The 20152-nt window shown below is 37.6% G+C and overlaps 1 protein-coding gene and 1 long non-coding RNA gene across 3 annotated transcripts in view; one reads left to right on the top strand and one right to left on the bottom strand.

Moving 5' to 3' along the window:
- LOC128647808 (uncharacterized) overlaps positions 1–2396 on the bottom strand; it is a 161683-nt gene extending 159287 nt beyond the window's left edge. Inside the window, exon 1 of the long non-coding RNA XR_008400419.1 lies at positions 2343–2396. This is a non-coding gene — a long non-coding RNA (uncharacterized LOC128647808). The remainder of the gene's footprint in view (positions 1–2342) is intronic.
- Positions 1–20152, top strand: part of LOC128647790 (receptor-interacting serine/threonine-protein kinase 2) — a 248823-nt gene that overhangs the window by 215446 nt on the left and 13225 nt on the right. The window lies entirely within an intron of this gene.

Raw genomic sequence — 20152 nt, 5'->3', positions numbered from 1 at the left:
GCCCGATCCTATACGATCAAGCTGATTGACACCCCCTGTTAGCGGTCCATTGGCCGCGAATCTGCAAGGGGCGGCATTGCACAAGCAGTTCACTAAAACTGATTATGCAATGATAAATGCTGACAGCGTATGCTGTCAGCATTTGTCGATGTCTGTCGACGAAATCGGCCCCTATATCTCCATATCTTCATACACTGATTAAGGTACATTATCTTTTATTCAACTATTTAGATCTAGTTTTCATAATAATTATTTATGTATGTGTGGGTCACTTTGAGATAAGATAAAATCAATTCTTAGTAAAGATATATATTCCCAGAAGTTAGATGTAATCCTATTTCCAATAATTAATCAGGTCATACTCTGAGTTTAGACCAAGGGGGATATTTATGAAAGAGTCAACCGAAAATACGCTTGAATTCCGTGTTGTAATTGTCACAAGATTGATCCACCGTAGTTATCAAAGCGTCAAGATTGGCAAATGAAATTTTTGACGTAAAATACGATTTTGCACTCTCAATCTGACGCAGATTGCTGCGAGTTAAAAACTCATGGAATTCGAGCAGAATCGTGTTCATTCGCCTTCCTATTCGACACTATTTGAAGCTTTCACAAAGTTATCAAAATGTCTAGAGTAACACTCGCGTCTTTTCCGACTCAGCGCACCTGGCTTTCAATCCGCCACCCTTCAGGTCGCGGACGCCATAGAACTCAATGGGAGTCTGAAAACACAGAAAGCTTATGTTCGATGTTGCAAGAGAATGAAGTATATTACATAATAAAAGTAATTTAGAAACTTTATTAAAATGGTATACCCTTTCTAAATCAAACAATATTATTGCTCCACATTTGGTGCACTAGTAGATATAGGGATAAAAATGAAAAATACATTACTACTTATGGAGTATGCTACAACTTTGTCTCTTATTACAAATCAAGGGGACAATATAATTTCTAAATATATGGTGCAAAGTTTTGCCCCAAACTTGTCGCACTAATAGATGTAGAGATAAAAATCAAATAAATACACAACATAATATAGCTAACTTCCTTTTTATTTGTTTGAAAAAAATCTATGTTCACCATGTTTAAGCCATGTAATTCAAGTTCCACTCTCCACTTCGCGCCATATTTGACGCAACACTTTTCGCACCAATTATGACGCCAACTCCTAAACAACCCACACACTAGTGAATTTTTCCACCACTTTTGATTGGAATATGCATAATCACATGATTTATGACATCAGCCAATCTGATTCAAATACACATTATAAACTATCACTAACGCATCAAATTGCTCGATACTTGTGTCATTGATCACTCATCAGAACTTGTAAGTGCCATTTGTTATATTGTGAAAGTATGTATATGTGAAATTAGTATTAAAGATAAACATTGATGCTGACATTAGGACACACAGTGTAATATTTTAGACAAGGATTTTAAAATTTGAATTGATGTTTGATTCAATAGAATCTTAAGCTGATAGCCAAAGGGATAGCCCACCTAACTTTAAACTGTCATGAATCAGATACAGCAGAAATTAAAACCACCTCTTTACTGTCATGCTATTTTCAGTGTATTTCTTCCTTCTTTTGAAATTTTTTTTTCAGTAAGAAATGTCATCTTATATGCCAGCCCATTTTATAACACCTGTGAAGGGGTGTTTTTTTAAAAATAGATTGCAATCAGGAGGGGTTAGATAGGTGCAGAGAGAAACCTGGCCCAGCTTTTAAAGGGACAGGATAGAACATACAATTTTAAACAACTTTATAATTTACTTCTATTATCAAATTTGCTTCATTCTCTTGTTATTCTTTGCTGAAGGAACAGCATTGCACTACTGGCAGCTAGCTGAACACATCTATTTAGCCAATCACAAGAGACAAATGTGTGCAGGCACCAATTAGCAGCTAGCTCCCAGTAGTGCAACTTAAATTTTTACTTTCCTATCCCTTTAAAATATCCATAGATTGCAAATAAATACATATGATACTCTGATTACATTATATATTTGCAATTATTCCTGCTCAGAATAATAATACATTTACAATATATACATATAGTGGTATAAATAAACACAGAGATATGACAGACAACATTGTTTAGAACCAAAAAAGGAACTTAGGGACATGTAAATAAAATATTTCTGACATAACACACACACATATACACATATATATATATATATATATATATATATATATATATATACACTCCGCAATAAGGTAGCACTCACTGGGTCTTTTAACTTTTTTTAAATTCTTTTATTCACCGTAACATTTCAGGGTTACCCCCGTCCTCAGACAGCTTAATAATAACAGAAAAAGTTTAACTTACTTTTAAACCCTCCCCCTCGTCAGATCTGCCTCCTCGCCGTAGCCGGTGGCGTCCCGGAAGTGACGTCACTTCTTTCCGGCGTTCTGTACGCCACCTGCGTGAAACGGTTGTCAATGGTTACCAGGACGCCTCGCAGATCCAGCATGTCAGGAGGCTATCACTGCGTGCCAATTAAAAACAAAGTATCAATAATACATATGTGGAACGGTATTGAAGAAAGAGTTACAAAATAGAGTTAATTATCCTATATACAACTATGCGAATATTCATGTGTTATATACTTGATGCTGGCTACTCACTTACATGAAAAGGACATGTAAAAGACAGGTATGCCCTTTACTGTATATATCAAAGTACTGGTGCTGGAAAATATTTACATGAAAAATGTAATATTGGGGATGTCTCCTCTATATAAATGTGGACAGTCTAACCGGGCCTAGTAGTACTAAAAAGGTAACCATAGTTATCTGGGCATTTGTTTACATGCATCTACATGTGCCTTAGATTTTTAGACTAAGAGGTAGTAAGCAACATTATGGTGTCCCACTAAAGGTTGTTAATATATGAAAATCATAAGAAAATCATATAAAGCAATGCCAGTCCAGGCTAGTGTTCAGTTCTTTAGGGGTCAAAGTTCCCAAAGTGTATAAACATTACGGTGAATAAAATAATTTAAAAAAAGTTAAAAGACCCAGTGAGTGCTACCTTATTGCGGAGTGTATGGAATGTTTCTGTATGCACCCTGGGCAACAAAACAAAGGCTGCCTTGATTGTAGCAAGCAGGCTAGGGGTGCTACATCCTCTTTACATTTGTATATATATATATATATATATATATATATATATATATATATATATATATATATATACTGTATATATACTGTATATATATGTATATATATATATATATATATATATATATATATATGTGTGTGTGTGTTTGTATATATACATACTAAAATATGTATGTCCAATCTTAAAAAAAATTCTAATAATTCACTCTCCACTTTGCAACAAATATGTTGCTACTTGCTATATTCACAATTAGTCCTGCTCAGAAAAAGAATACATTTACACTATATACAATAATGTGCTAAAGAGAAATGTGCTTGTTCGTGGACAGTAATGAAATGGTATAAATAAAGTTAGGAAAAACCAGAATAGCCGCGACATCAATGACTTTTAGTTAACACTAGTCTGATGCTCTTCGCACCGTACTTGACGCTCGTGTTTTTGACGGCTTTTTTGATAAATAAGGAGATCGTATTCAGATCTGCGGCCGCGATGTTTGCGTATTGATGCACGCAAATACAACATAGTTGACGCTTTGATAAATATCCCCCCAAGTGGCACTCGAGTCTGCAACATGAATACCCAATACATTTCTATTGAGCAGTTTAGTCCTGTCACTTCCTCTCCTGGGGGTAGCCACTTCTTTCAATCTCTTGCCATGTACTATCCATTTAAGGGACCACGGCACTTGCTTTGTAATGAATTGTATCACTGCACACTCTCTAACATGCTAATACGCTGTTCTGAAAAGTGGACTTTTTAATCAGAGGTTTCTACTGGCAGTGCAACTATACTTTTGTTTTGTAACTGTACTTTTGCATGTAATTTTGAAGTGTTTTGCGCAAATTTTTATTCAAGTGTAACAGTTAACCAGAGCTCTAAGGTCACGCTAACCTGACGCGCGTTAACTTCAATTGCACTCAAACTATCGCGTTTGCTTTTAACTTGTAATATGCATGCTGCTTCCAACGCATGCAAACAGGCGTGATAAACCTGATATCACTTGCTTACAACTGTGCGCTACTCGTAATCTGGCCCTTTGTGTTTACTAAGAACGTTGAACAATCATGGTGTGGGTGTTTACATGCATATGAATACATCATTCAGCATTCAACTATAAGATTTTGGGAGGTGTTTTAAATGGTCTGAGGTTGTTTTATAAATCGGGTATGATTACGGCTTCTTAGCTGAAACATTTGTTTGTTCAGTTTAACAGTCTCTTTGTGTATTTTACTGAGCATGGTTGGTGCAAATAAAGGTTATTGTTTTATGCATCTCTCTTATTTTTAACTAGTATAAAGACCCTCTGCATTCAGGGACCACCCCAGGACCCCAGAAGTAAAAGAACAAATGTATTAAACCAAAATGGACCAAACAGACATAAAATCACAGGGCATCTGCATAAAGCACAAAACCACCACTCAGCATAATGCTTGTACAACGTGTCTATTCGGCGGGCTCAGCTTGCAGCATGTATAGCAGTGCTCAATAGTCCCGCCCTTTAGTGATGAAACAGTCTGTATTAGTCCAACATCTGATGGGTGGACAAACTTTTTAATCTTTTGGGGGTCAAATACCACCTAAGAAAAATGCTTACTTTCAGTTCTAGAAAGAAAGAAAGTTTGTTGCCCATGTCTGGCTGGGTAACAAAGAGCTGTTACATGGTTGCCACTAGTCCCGTACTACCAGGATAACCCTGGGATTTTGCCTTTTGTCCCGTGAGTTTATAATTACAGCAAATTTCCATGTATTCACTAAGGCTGTGTGGTCACTGCTGTGCCTGACCACCGCTTAGTTCAGGCACACAGTGTAGAAGAAGCCAGGCTAGCAGCACCGACCCCCTCTTTGTCTCTCACCCACCCAAATGTTCCCTATTTGCGGGCGCAAGATCAATAACCAGCCATTACAAGTTGCTGGTTATTGTTACCGCGAGCTTGCGGTTTCGATTAGCACTTATAAAATTAACCAGAGATCAGAGCAAAGTACTCAGAAAAGTTACTTTGTGTATCATTAACCCCTCTATGTTAAAACCCAAAGCAGACAGACTTACTCAGTCAGCTCACCAGTTCAATAGCATTAAGAGAATAATGTATTTTGCTTAGTCATAACTAAGATTTTCCAGTGGAGGTAAGCCTTGAGCTAGATTTGCTTTGGTTTTTTTAAAATATAATTTTTATTGCAGTTTACAATTACAGAAAGGAAAAAAAAAAAAGAAAAACATGAGCAAGGAACAGCATTCATGAAGCAGAGTAATACAATAATCAGAGTGGTCTCACAAAAACCATATTTGACAATATACAGACTCTTTTGTTTCTTACTCTGTAAAAAACCTAAACCTAAATTAGCCATACTTAGCTCAAAAAAAAAAAAAAGAAAAAGGAAAAAAAAAAAAAAAAGGGAGTAACTCCCTAGCTCTCTACCCCCATCCTCAGAAAAAATGTTGTCTCCAAAATTCGGGATATCTATCTGAGAGTATCAGTTGTAAAAAGTCCGGTGACTTACGAAAATGTCCTAGCAGCTGTAATTGAACCTCCCTAGGCTGGCCCATAATTACTTTGTCCCATTTTTGTAGATAGTTTTTTAATTTTTTTTCCTCGAATATTAGTGGATCATATTGTTCTATCACCATTTGGTGTTGAATATTACCTACCACAGACGCTATAGTAGGGGCATTCTTGTTCTTCCATACTTTTAAAATCAATTGTCTAACTAATAAAATTACAGTATTAATCAGGGATTTATTCTGAGTCTGGTCATGGACCAGAAAAAAGATAGATAGCGGGCTGAGCAATACCTTATCGGGCAAAAATCTATTTAGCCAGTATTCCACTTGTTTCCATAGTTTAGTAATTTTTGGACATGTATAAAAAGCATGGAATAGGTCAGCCAGGGGAAATTTGCATCTATAACATGCCATCTCCCCTTTCCATTTACCCATTCTGCTGGGGGTTAGGTAGGCTCTATTCAAGAGTTTCAGGTGTGATTCTCTTATTGCCATGTTATTAGAAAAGTTGTTTATCCTATTTAAGCTTATTTGAAAGAGGTCTGAATCTATTTCAGTAATGTCTAATTTCCAAATACAGACAAGACTGTCTACCCTTGCCTCTTAAGTATTAGTAGTCTATAAATGGGTGCAATAGAATGATCCCCTCTAGAGAATCTTCTAATAATAGTATCCAATGGACCTAATTTCTAGCAGTCTCCTCCCGGAATTTTCTGATTGTAGTAAAAATGTCTAATCTGTAGATATGCAAAGAAAGATCTATCTAAATTAAACTCGTTACTTAAGGATTCAAATGTTCTTATATGGTTGGAAACCGGATCTACCATTTGAATCAGGTAGTTCAGATTATCTGCTGACCATTTTCTAAAGGCCGCAGATGTACAACCACTTTCAAATTCCGGATTTCCTCTGATAGGTAGGAATTTGGAGAGAGTATGATTCACCTCCAGAGACTTACAAATCTTATGCCATGCTATAATTACATTGTTTATTGTATATTTTAATGTATGTTCTGGTAGCTTTATATGGTGGGAGATGTGTAGCAATGCTTTGAGAGCATAGGGAAATATTATGTTCTCCTCTATCTCCCTGCTAGTGACATAGTTGGCTGTTGTTAGATAGTCCAAGGCGATCCTAGCAAAACATGCCAGATTATAATTTACCAGGTTCGGAAAAGCGAATCCTCCCATATCTTTAGGATGCATTAATCTCGAAAGTGCAATTGGCGGTTTTTTGGGAGCCCAGAGAAAGCGAGAGCAAGCTGAGTTACATTTTTGTATGTCTCCCTTACGTATGAATGTAGGAATGTTTTGTATAACAAATAAAATTTTGGGAAGTGTTCGCATTTTAATTAGTGCTATTCTTGCCGAAAGTGTAAGGGGGAGTCTACTCCAATTCTGCATCTCGGCTAGGCATTTCTTCCATATATAAGAAAAATTTATATCATACCAATCTTCTGGATTTCTCGAGAGATTTATTCCTAGATATTTGATATATTTATCAGTTAATTTAAAGGGATTCTCTAGAAGACTATTTTTATTTTTAATTATCCATAGGATCTCAGATTTATTAAGATTTATTTTATACCCTGCAAATTTACTAAACTCTGCTAGAGTGTCTACTAGAACTGGAATATTTTTGCTTGAGTTCCTTATGAAAAATAAAATGTTGTCAGCATATAGCGATAGTACCACCTTATACTGTTTGATCTTGATGCCCTCCAATATATGTCTACTCTTGATAGCAAGGGGTTCAATAGCTAGATCAAACAGTAAGGGTGAAAGGGGACATCCCTGTCTTGTTCCTTTACAAATAGTTATAGGGGGAGAGAGAGTATTATTTATGCTAAGGTATGAGATTGGATTCTGATATAATATGGAGATATAATTATAAAAATTGCCTTTAAATCCAAAATTATTTAGGGTGGTTAATAAATGATCCCATAGGACAGAGTCAAAGGCTTTTTCTGCATCAACCGTTAATATAGCGAAATCTTGTTTTGTGCCTGACCCTGTCCTATGGGATGATAGTATATATTCAATTATCGTCATAACTTTTCTTATATTTTTCTGCACCGTTCTACCTGGAATAAACCCAGTTTGATCTGGGTAAATAACGTCTCCTATGATCTTTTTTAAGCGAACAGCTAATATATTTGCCAGAATTTTAAAGTCGCTATTAAGAAGCGAGATTGGTCTATATGAATCCATAGAGTTAGGATCCTTATCCTTTTTTAGGATAAGAGTAATATTAGATGCAGTAAAGGTTTGAGCGGGCTTAAGATGTAAAAGAAAGTAGTTATTGAATAGCTTGGTCAAGATTGGGGCTATCTCCTCCAAAAGTATTTTATAAAATTCGATCGGCAATTGATCAGGACCTGGAGCTTTCCCTAGGACTGACTCGTTAACGGCCTTAAGCACCTCCTCTAATGTGATCTGATTGTTCATTCCGGTCAGCTGAGCATCAGATATTTTGGGGATTTTAATACTATTCCAGAACCTGTTTTTTGCCTCCTGATTGACTTTAACAGGGGAGTATATCTTTTGAAAAAATGAATAAAATTGCCTAATAATATCCTTTGGAGCTGTGTATTTTTTATCCTCCGCTATAATTGACCCTATGTAATTATTTTTTTTCTTACTTTTGGAGATATTTGCGAGCATTTTTGCTGATTTTGGGGAGAAGGTGCCATATGTGGCTTTATATTTGGCATCTTCTTGTAGCTGATTTTGGATTAGGAATACTTCCCTTTCTTTTTTAGCCTTCTGATAGATAGACCAGTTATCACTATTTGGGGTGTCGATATATTTTATAAATTTATTTTTAAGATAATTCGTTAATTGAAGTTCCCTAGCTCTTAGCTTTCTTTTTCTCTTAACCATATAAGCCTTTATCTCGCCTCTGAGAAAGGCCTTAGCGGCCTCCCAGAATATTTCTGTTTTAGAAAAATATTCGTTATTTAAAATAGCATAGTCCTTCCATTTTTGAATTAACCAATTTCTGAAATGCATATTAGAATACATAAAGGAGGGGAAAAAAAACTTGGCATATAGACTGTCTCTTTTATTCCCCAACTGGATAGACATAGAGATAATGGCATGGTCTGATAGAACTATGTTTTTAATATCTGTCTTAATTTCTAAATGTAATAGCCTTTCCGTCACCAAAAACATATCTATTCTCGAAAATGTACGAAATGTTTTAGATTCACATGTAAACATTTTATCGTCCGGGTGTTGGATTCTCCATATGTCCCTTAATTTAAGACTTTTTAAAAAGGAGGTCAGTATCTTGGCTTCTTTCCTAGATCTATATGAGCCACTAGTCCTCAGTCTATCCAGTTGGGGAACGAAAACACTATTGAAGTCCCCACCTATAATTAATTGAGCGTCTATTGATTTGATTAATTTTGAATATAATCTATCCCAAAAATCTGGCTTACATTCATTTGGTGCATATAAATTGCATAGCACATAACGGCAGTCATTGATCTCTATTTCTAAAATTAGATATCTACCCTCCACATCTCTTTCTTGGGATATTAGCTGGAAGTCTAAATCCTTACTGAAAATACATGCCACTCCTCTCTTTCTTTTTACTGCTGGGGTTGCAATCACCTCCCCAATCCAACCTATTCTGAGTTTCTCTGCTTCCTGCAGGCTCAAATGAGTTTCCTGCAGGAATGTTTTCAAATGGTGTATTATTTTTTTTCTTTTAGCGGGGGAGGAGAAGCCCCCCACGTTCCAGGAAAGTAAATTAAGTAATTTTTTCATGTCTGTTGAGGTGAACTCTCAGTACTACTGAACTCTCCCAAGGAGATGAAATAACCCGTGGAAGACATAATATAAGAAAAAAGACGAGGGGGGGGGGGGGGTAGAGAAACAACAAAAAACAAAAACAAAAAAAAAGAGAGAAACAAACATAAAAAAAGAAAGATAAATAACATAATACATAGCAACCGGACCGGTATTCGTCTGCTTGAACCGTAAAAATACATGTACATATTCTGGTTATACCTTTTTATTATCCAAGAACTGTCTAACCTCCTCTGCTGTATTTAATGTGAACACGTTATTATCTAAGAAAATTTTAATTTTTGCCGGATAAATCATTGTAGCCCTAAAACCTGCATTAATCAGTTGGGTACACCAGGGGGCCATCAGTCTCCTCTTATTAAGTGTCTCAGCAGAGAAATCTGGGAATAAATAGATACGTTCTTTATTTATCTCTACAAGAGTTTTTTTCCTGTAGTATGATAAGATTCTTTGCTTGTCTTGGAAGTTTAAAAGCTTCACTAATACTGGTCTTTTATACTTTGTAGAGCTATCTTTTTTTGCGTTTGTGCCCAGTCTGTGAGCCCTTTCCACTACTATCTCTGTACTGCTTGGAGGCATATCAAGTATTTCTGGTAATGTTTTTTTAACCCCTTAATGACCAAGGACGTACGCCACACGTCCTCAAAAAAAAGACAGTTAATGACCGAGGACGTGTGGCGTACGTCCTTGGTCTGGAAAGCAGCTGGAAGCGATCCTGCTCGCTTCCAGCTGCTTTCCGGTTATTGCAGTGATGCCTCAATATGGAGGCATCCTGCAATAACCCCCCTTGGCCATCCGATGCAGAGAGAGCCACTCTGTGGCCCTCTCTGCACCGGACATCGGTGGCCGGTATCGTTGGTGGGTGGGAGCAAGTCTGGGAGGCGGGTGGGCGGCCATCGATGTGCCGAGTGCAGAGAAGGTGGGCGGGATCGGGGGCGGAACCGTCGGGAGCGCGCACGGGAGCGCGCGCGTGCATGGGGGGCGGGCGCCTGCACGGGGCGGGAGCAGGAGGGAACCGCTACACTACGGAAAAATAAGGCTGTGAAAGGTTAAAATTATTTGTAAAATAAAATATTACATATAAACAGCTAAGGGATCTGGAAGGGGTGGGGGCTGGTCTTGGGGGGGGGGGGAAGCTACACTACAGAAAAGGGATTTTTTTTTTTTTTTAAAAAGGCACATTTGTTACTAAACTGGGTACTGGCAGACAGCTGCCAGTACCCAAGATGGCGCCCATTAAGGCAGATGGGGAGGGTTAGAGAGCTGTTTGGTGGGGGATCAGTGAGGTTGGGTACTAAGGGGGGATCCTACACAGCAGCATATGTAAATATGCCAAAAAAAGCCCAAAAAAAAGCCCAAGTATAGCTTTTATTTTAGTACTGGCAGAGTTTCTGCCAGTACTTAAGATGGCGGAGACAATTGTGGGGTAGCGGAGGGAAGAGAGCTGTTTGGGAGGGATCAGGGGGTCTCATGTTTCAGGTGGGAGGCTGAGCTCTACACTAAAGCTAAAATTAACCCTGCAAGCTACATAATTAACCCCTTCACTGCTAGCCATAATACACGTGTGAAATGCAGCGGCATTTGGTGGCCTTCTAATTACCAAAAAGCAACGCCAAAGCCATATATGTCTGCTATTTCTGAACAAAGGGGATCCCAGAGAAGCATTTACAACCATTTGTGCCATAATTGAACAAGCTGTTTGTAAATGATTTCAGTGAGAAACCTAAAATTGTGAAAAATTTAACGTTTTTTTTTATTTGATCGCATTTGGCGGTGAAATAGTGAAATATACCAAAATTGGCCTAGATCAATACTTGGGGTTGTCTACTACAATACACTAAAGCTAAAAGTATCCCTAAAAGCTCCCTACATGCTCCATAATTAACCCCTTCACTGCTGGGCATAATACACGTGTAGTGCGCAGTGGCATTTAGCAGCCTTCTAATTACTAAAAACCAACGCCAAAGCCATATATGTCTGCTATTTCTGAACAAAGGGGATCCCAGAGAAGCATTTACAACCATTTAAGCCATAATTGCACAAGCTGTTTGTAAATAATTTCAGTGAGAAACCAAAAGTTTGTGAAAAAATTAGTAAAAAAGTGAACGATTTTTTGTATTTAATCGCATTTGGCGGTGAAATGGTGGCATGAAATATACCAAAATGGGCCTAGATGAATACTTTGGGATGTCTACTAAAAAAAATATTTACATGTCAATGGATATTCAGAGATTCCTGAAAGATATTAGTGTTCTAATGTAACTAGCGCTAATTTTGAAAAATAATGGTTTGGAAATAGCAAAGTGCTACTTGTATTTATGGCCCTATAACTTACAAAAAAAGCAAAGAACATGTAAACATTGGGTATTTCTAAACTCAGGACAAAATTTAGAAACTATTTAGCATGGGTGTTTTTTGGTGGTTGTAGATGTGTAACAGATTTTGGGGGTCAAAGTTAGAAAAAGTGTGTTTTTTTCAATTTTTTCCTCATATTTTATAATTTTTTTTATAGTAAATTATAAGATATGATGAAAATAATGGTATCTTTAGAAAGTCCATTTAATGGCGAGAAAAACGGTATATAATATATGTGGGTACAGTAAATGAGTAAGAGGAAAATTACAGCTAAACACAAACACTGCAGAAATGTAAAAATAGCCTTGGTCCCAAACGGACAGAAAATGGAAAAGTGCTGCGGTCATTAAGGGGTTAATGAATGTCGATAGGTCAGTAAACTCTGGGGTCTCTGGAAGGCCTACTATTTTCAGATTATTTCTCCGTGACCTATCTTCTAAATCGTCAAATCGTGATTGCAAAGATTTAATTATCTTCGTCTGGTCGTCTAGAAGGTTCTGTTGTGTATGCTGCATGTCATCTAAATTTGAAATTCTATTTTCTATTTCCCCGAGTCTGCTTGAAACCTGTTTTAGTTCATTTGTTACAGTCGTTAGCTCTATCTTAACTCCTTCAAATTGTGGCAGGAATAGGTCCGAGATTTGTTTTACTAGATTATTCGTGTCAATGAGGGTATTAGGTCCAGGGAGTATGTCTGCAGCCCCTGCTTCTATACTGCCTATACTTGATCTAGGCTTCCTGTCCTAAATTTTTGGTGGCATTATACCTGTATCTGTTCTGGTAATCCCTAAAAATGTGTCCATATAGGGAGAGAGGCACAGCGGGAAAAGAAGAGAGAAAAAAAAGATAGAAAACATGTATTGGTGTGTATAAAAGGTGAAAAGAAAAAAAAATAGAGAAAAGATGTGTGTGAAGCAATCTAAAGGCTGTGACACACTGCAAGCGGAGCGGTGCGCAGCGTGTAGTTGCAGCTGTGCGCGCTCAGTGTGTCCTGCCTTTTCATCTCTGAGCACTCTGCTGCATCAGGTCGCGTAGCTAAGCACTCAGAGATGAAATAATTGAACTTCAGAAGCGATGCGACGCGGTGCGAAGCAGCTGCATCGCCTTGCGCCGCATCGCTTGCAGTGTGTCACAGCCTTTAGTGTTAGCTGTGCGTATCGTATTAATCTACTGAAAGGAGTAGATGTGGCAAGGATAGTGGATTAGATAATCTATTAAGTGTCTAAAAAAATTAATTACAGCGCGAAGCTGAGTGGTAAATACCTACAGGTAGAAAAAAGAACGTAGAGAACTGGTCGCTCCTATAAGCTTGCAAGATATATAAGGGATTTCTATAATTTATTTTCGAGTTAGTTGTATTTCAGTCAGTTTATACTGCGGTAGCAGCTCTAGTACACTGTCCTCAGATCTTCAGGTTATAATTAAACTGCCTTATAACTGTGAACAGTTTTATATCATAGTAGAGTTGAACTCAGGCCTGACTATAAATATATTTGAGGGACAGGATACTCAAATGAGAGTGTAGTCTTTACCAAAAAAAACCCTGGTATATATATATATATATTTAACTATAGCAGCAGACAATTGTATAAACAGATATATGAACCAATAACAAACTTGTATCAAATGCTTTACAGATATAAATTTTACCTATAGTTCTGGTACAGTGGGTTATTGTTATACCTTTAAGCTATTTTTATACTATATTAAAGTTGTTTTACCAAATTCTTTACCGTTGAATATCTATATCTTGTTTAATCTTAATACAATAGATTAAATCAGAATATTCACAGAACTTTAACAACACCTCAGTAACTTCTCATTTCCCAAAGGTGATTATCCATATTTTATAATATCTTAGCCTGTTTTTCCAGTTGGTTCAGCTCTATACTAATTTAACAAGGCTGGTTATTATTCCCTGAATAGGAAACCTCTTAATTTATAGATATTCACACAATGGGGGCAGAGAAAAAAAAAAAACTTATGAGTTTTTAGCAGTAAAATCAGGTGAAGACTGAGACATCTCAGCTACTCTTTACATTTCCTGAGGACTTCACCCTGTGGAACCAAGCACCTGATATCACTGTGCTTTTAGGGCAGAGACGACAGATAGAGCAAAACAATGTATCACCAGTCTGTTACATAAAAGTTATATGTGCTTCCATACATCCCACTAGATGTCTAGAGGATGGACAGTCCTTTAACAAAGAATAGTAGCACCTTACTCAAACTAATCGCTTTTCAGTATGTGTAACTTGACAGGGGCAGTCTATAAGCCCTATCCCCCTATCCCCCTTTAGAGTGTATTCCTGTGTTCCAAGAGACAGGCCATAGAGTATAACAAATGAGGCACGTCTACAATCAACAGGGGGAGAGAGCATAGATTGTCTTTTTCTTCTTTTCAGTCCCTTGTTATGTCTTTATTCTGCTGCTCAACAAAATTTATTCAAGCTTAGACAGTGATGAGAAAGTAGAGTATACATATACACAAAGTATATAGTGAATGTACCGGGTTAATCTTCTCCCCACCTCCTATCCCAGGGCAAGACAAAATACCAAATCAGAAGATATGGGAAGAGAGCGGCAGTGCTCTGTCTCACCTTGTATGCTTTACTTAGCCTGGGGTTCTGGGAGGCGGGACAGGTTCTTGCAGGTTCTTGCTTAGTATGGCCACTGATGTGCTCAGATAAATATCTCCTCTGTCTAGGTGGACTAGACTTGTCGGCTTGTTGGTCTTATTAAGACTGGTCTCCTATCCTGGGCCTAGAGGCCGTCGAGAGCAGCGTGAGCCGTCCCGACTTTCTCCAGACACCCGGGTCCTGGGAGCAATGCCGTGTTGCAACCGTGACTTGAAGCAGCAGCCTATACCGTCCGTGACTCTAGCCAGCGAGTCTTAGTGGCTTTGGACTTCCTGCTATCCAGAAGGTGATCTCAGCGTCGGGAGGGGTTCCCCTCCGGTCTGGACACGATCTCTTGGCCAGAATGTAAAACACTGCATCGGCCGTGGAAAAGCTTGAGGATGCCGGTATGCGGGTGTATCGCTCAGGACGCCAGTAGCACGCGTTTCGACCGGCTCCTCCTACAACCGGAAGTCCCCTTGAGCTAGATTTGTTAAAGCCTGCCAGACCTTTTAGTTTTGCAAGGTACTTTGTGGAATTCATCATAAGGAACATCATAAGGAACAATTTCTTTCACAGCTACTTAACTCACTTAAAGGGATAGTCTACTTGAAAATGTTTATTGTTTAAAAAGATAGATAATCCCTTTCTTCCCCAGTTTTGCATAATCAACACTGTTATTAATATACTATGATTACCTTGTATCCAAACCAGTGCGGGCTGCCCCCTTATCTCAGTTCTTTTGACGGACTTGCAGTTTAACCAATCAGTGCTGACTCATAAATAACTCCACAGGAGTGATCACAATGATATCTATATGGCACACATGAACTAGCACTGTATAACTGTACTTAGATAAGAGGAGGCCTACAACGGCATATAAATCAATTTATGAGCCAACCTAGGTTTAACTTTCAACAAAGAATACCACAAGAACAAAGCAAATATTGATATTTGAAGTAAATTGGAAAGTTGTGTAAAATTGCATGCTCTATCTGAATCATAAACCTTTAATTTTGAGTTGTTACCTTCTAGACAAAGAAGAAGATCAGGATAATAATTCCTTTTCCTGAAAAAGTAAGGGAATTCAGTACTCTTTTTGTAAAAAAATTACTTAAAAACAGACATGCCATACTGCTGTAGCACATTTTGTCATGCACAAATCCTCCTGTTCTCTGAAACGTATTATACAGACAAGACAGGCAACATTTGTATCCAAATGTGTTCCTCTTGTGCTTTGTAGCAAACAGTATAGACCAGAGCTTTCCAAACCTTTCATGTTGGTGACACAATTTTTAGACCTCCATCATTTTGCGACACAGTAATTCAGTTGTACTAGCAAACAGGAGGTTAAACTATCTTGTTTTAAGAGATACGGACACATACATAAATTAAGTAACAGTAAGTATGTGCAAGAATAAAAAAAAAAGTTTAATATCATCAATAACTACTTACTATTTTAATGGGATGTATGAGGTTGATGGGATGAACACAGTTTCTGAATATTTAGTGGAATATTAGATAAAGACACTCCCATTTCATCATCAAGCATTTTTAAGCTTCCACTTCCTATCAATATATCAAGATCAGGAGCAGCAATGCACTACTGGGAGCTAGCTGCAAAAAACCACTGACTTCAGCTCAGCATTTGAGAGCTCTGCGAGTCCGACTGACTACTGCCCATGCTGCATTCACACTGCTGTCCCACTCACTGACTACACGTGCAGTCACAAGCCGATTGAGGAGACTACACGTGCAGTCAGGAGCCAATGTGCCGCCAAAGGGAATAGTTTCAGTTCCCGCTGAGCTACACCAATTGGTTAAGATGATCTGTGACCCACTAGGTATCAATCACGTGTCAACCACATGATATACGTAGCAGGCAGGCGGAAAGTAGGTAACAAAAAAAAATTAATTTTTTTTTATTAACTTTTTATTGAGGAAAAGTAGGTGTGTACAGTTTGTATAATGATAACAATACAGCATTCATTTGTTGTACAGGAGTAATGATAGTCCTCATTTTTCAGCCCCTAAAAACATTGATATTGGCCGCTCTTGGACCATTTATGCTATCTTAATTAAAGTCCAGGGGTTTATATTGAACACAGAGCATAAATGAAAATAAGAAAAATAAACAAATAGCATTTAAATTGAGAAAGATAATATAAAACATTACATATCTTTAGGTTATTTAGATGCACAATCCAGAACGGGTTGCTGTAACTTAAAGGGACACTAAACCCAAATGTTTTCTTTCATGATTCAGATAGAGAATACAAATTTAAACAACATTCCAATTTACTTATATTATCTAATTTGCTTAATTTGTTAGATATCCTTTGTTGAAGAAATAGCAATGCACATGGGTGAGCCAATCACACAAGGGTTCTATGTACAGAACCAATCAGCAGCTACTGAACCTATCTAGATATGTTTTCCAGCAAAGAATATCAAGAGAATAAAACAAATTACATAATAGAAGTAAATTAGAAAGTTGTTTAAAATTGCATGCTCTTTCTAAATCATGAAAGAAAAAAATTGTGTTTCATGTCCTTTTAACACAACTCACAATAATAGACAAATGTTGGTAATGATCATGTAGAAAGGTTATGTAAAAAATAAATACCAAGAAGTATTTCCCTGTTCATACACTGTAGGTTAAATATCTTATTTGGCTATACTTATACACATTCGTATGATTAATAACTGGGATCCCAGCCACAGCCCTGGCCGTTGGCCGCAAAAGGGGAACCAGCAATACTATCTCCTTTCCATCGGGAGCTAAGGCTTCATTCTGTAGTATAAGTCCCTCTTTTTTTGTGAAATTAAGTTTCTTTAGGGGTCCCCCACTATCCCCCACAAGAAGCTTTCAGAGATATATAAGGACATTAGTAATATTACAGTGCCTTCTATTTGTTATTAATATGAGTGCGGCTCTATAATACATTTGTACCTTTCTGTGTATTTCAATGGGAGTGTATAAAGCCAAGTAGTGCAGAACATTGAAGGGTACTGATATATAAAAATATGTTTACACAATATAAGCACACAGGCTCTTTGTGAAAGGGAATGAAAGAAACATAAATACATTAACAACCAACAGGGTTATAACATTTGCAACCAACAATGCTAGACAGTGCATTATCGCTAAGCTAGTTTTATTAACTGATTATAAAAGCTCCAATTATCTAAATGGAGAGTTATGTCCAGCTGCGGTTGTATAATCTCACCCATTTCAAATGGTATATTACCCATAGACAGGATGGTCTGGGAGTCTCCTCTATTCTCCCGAAGGAGAATTTCTGTCAGTTTGGACCTGTCTAACAGCAAACCTTTTTTTTTTGCCGCTGTGTTGCTTGCTATGTCCACGTGTACATGGTTTGGTGATGAATCAGCGTTGAGGGTCGAAATGGAGTTGGTGGTATTTTGTTGCATGTCAAGCATTGGTGGTCCGTTGTTTAGCTGGGATAGTGCCGTATGAAGTGGCATTTGTAGAGATGTCGCTGTATAAGGTTTGCTCTTGACCCTATTCTGCTGAGGAGGTGCCGTGGGAGCGCTCTTTGCCACGGCCCCAACCTCCAACGATGTTGCCTCAAAATCTCCCGATGTATTCTCTGGTTTGAGGTATATCACTTGCAGATTAGTCAGGAAATCCCATGGAGCTCTCTGTATGAGAGCCATAAAACGATGTTTGTTGCGCAGTAATGAATTACTTGGTGACCAAAGGTTTTTTACTTTAATAATAGCCTGTATGCTCTACAATGCTGTGAGAGTGTGGAAAGGTAGTATGTCGTTGTCCCCAGCTCTGATAATGTACTTCGGTATACCGAGGGGTGTAGCGCTGCCTGTCGTGAGCCGCTGCTCCAGGCTTTATTTGTCCGATCCCGTGTTCCGGCTTCAGAACTACAATGAATGTCTTAGATTTAATCATTCTGTCCGGTATTCCAGTAACACTGGTCATTTTATATTCAAATTCACTGTAGTATTTATCCTACACTGGCGGATTGTTGGATATTCAGCAGGAGCACTAAGAAGATGCGACTGTCCACAGTCTCTGTTTGGATACGCCCCCCTGCACACTTTATTTTATATCCTATCCATGTTTCCCAGTGGAAATTAGTAGTCACTTAAACAGCCACATATTACTGTTATATTTAAGATGCAGTCCTTGCACTCTTCATTTATATCTTATCTGGGGTTCCCCTTAAGAATTTGTAGTTTCTTAAAGGAACAGTATACTGTAAAATTGTTTTCCCCTTAATGTGTTTCCAAATATTTTATTTTACCAACTGCAGAGTATAAAATCTATGAGAATTAGCTTTTTAAGTTTTATTTATGTATATGAACTGGCTGATTTTGTGTTTTGAAACCATAATCCGATCTTTATCACATTGAGGCCTATTTATCAAAGCGTCATCTGAAAATACACTTGAATTCCACGTCGTAGTTGTCGCGAGATTGATGCGCCGTAGTTATCAAAGCATCAAGATCGGAATAATTACAATTTTGTGACTAACATACGATTCACCGGTCTCAATTTGACGCAGATCGATGCGAATAGAAAACCTGTTGAATTTAAGCGTAATTCTGTGTATTCACCCTTCTATTTCACACAATTTGAAGCTGTCAAGAAGTTATCAAAAAATGAATAGTTACGCTCGCATTTTATCTGATGCAGCATACCTAGTTTTCAATCCGCCACCCTTGAGGTCGCGGATGCTATAGAAGTAAATGGGAATCGGAAAACACTGAAATCTTATGTTCGATGCTGCGAGAGAGTGAAGCATATCAACTAATAAAAGTCAATTACAAACGATTAAATATGTATACCCTTCAAAAATCAAACAATATTATTGCTCCACATTTGGTGCACTAGTAGATATAGGGATAAAAATGAAAAATACATTGCTACATATGGATTATGCTACAACTTTGTCTCTCATTACAAATCAAGGGGACAATATTATTTCTACATATTTGGTGCAAAGTTTTGCCCCTAACTTGTCGCACTAATAGATATAGAGATAAAAATGAAATATACAACATAATATAGCTAACTTCCTTTTCATTAACAACAAAAAATACTTTTTGAAATGTAAATACCAAATAGGATACAAGATTTTTTTATTGGTTTAATGTTTTATTTTGTAATCGCAACATTATATGTAACTATGTCTCCAGAATCTCTTAAAGGGACGATGTCCTATCATTAACTAGCAAGCTATAAATGTTGCATATAATTTGTAACCCTTTTTCTTCTAGATATGTCTACTGTTATATTTACACTGTTGTTTTTTTAAGTAGTTACTGATTAATTAGGGACTCTGGTGTGTACACACGCCGTAGTGGGCGCTTTTAACTTGCTAATTGGCTACACTTTCCTTTAAATAATGTGTTTGTAGTAAGGTGCTTTATGCCTGAGGAAACGGCTGGTAACAAAGCCAAGAAACGTGTTGCATAGATAGGGGGTATATTGTACATGCCCTCTATATCCACTGCTTGTTTGTTTTTAAAGTGTTTTTAATAAATCAGCTTTTATAACTACAAGCCTTGTGGAAGCACCTGTTTGAATGATCGACCTATGAGCACATTGCACCTGAGCACCTGGAGTAGCATACTTCTGTAATGGGTTGAACTGCTAGTGTACACCTTGGTGGAGCCAGTACATAAGTGTACTTATACCAAATGTGAGTACCGATTTGGCTTGAATATTTACTTGTCCCTATC

The sequence above is a fragment of the Bombina bombina genome, chromosome 1 (assembly GCF_027579735.1).
Source record: "Bombina bombina isolate aBomBom1 chromosome 1, aBomBom1.pri, whole genome shotgun sequence".
NCBI classification, from domain to species: Eukaryota; Metazoa; Chordata; class Amphibia; order Anura; family Bombinatoridae; genus Bombina; species Bombina bombina.
The sequence above is the reverse complement of the archived record's forward strand: the minus strand, read 5'-3'. Positions and strand labels throughout refer to the sequence as shown.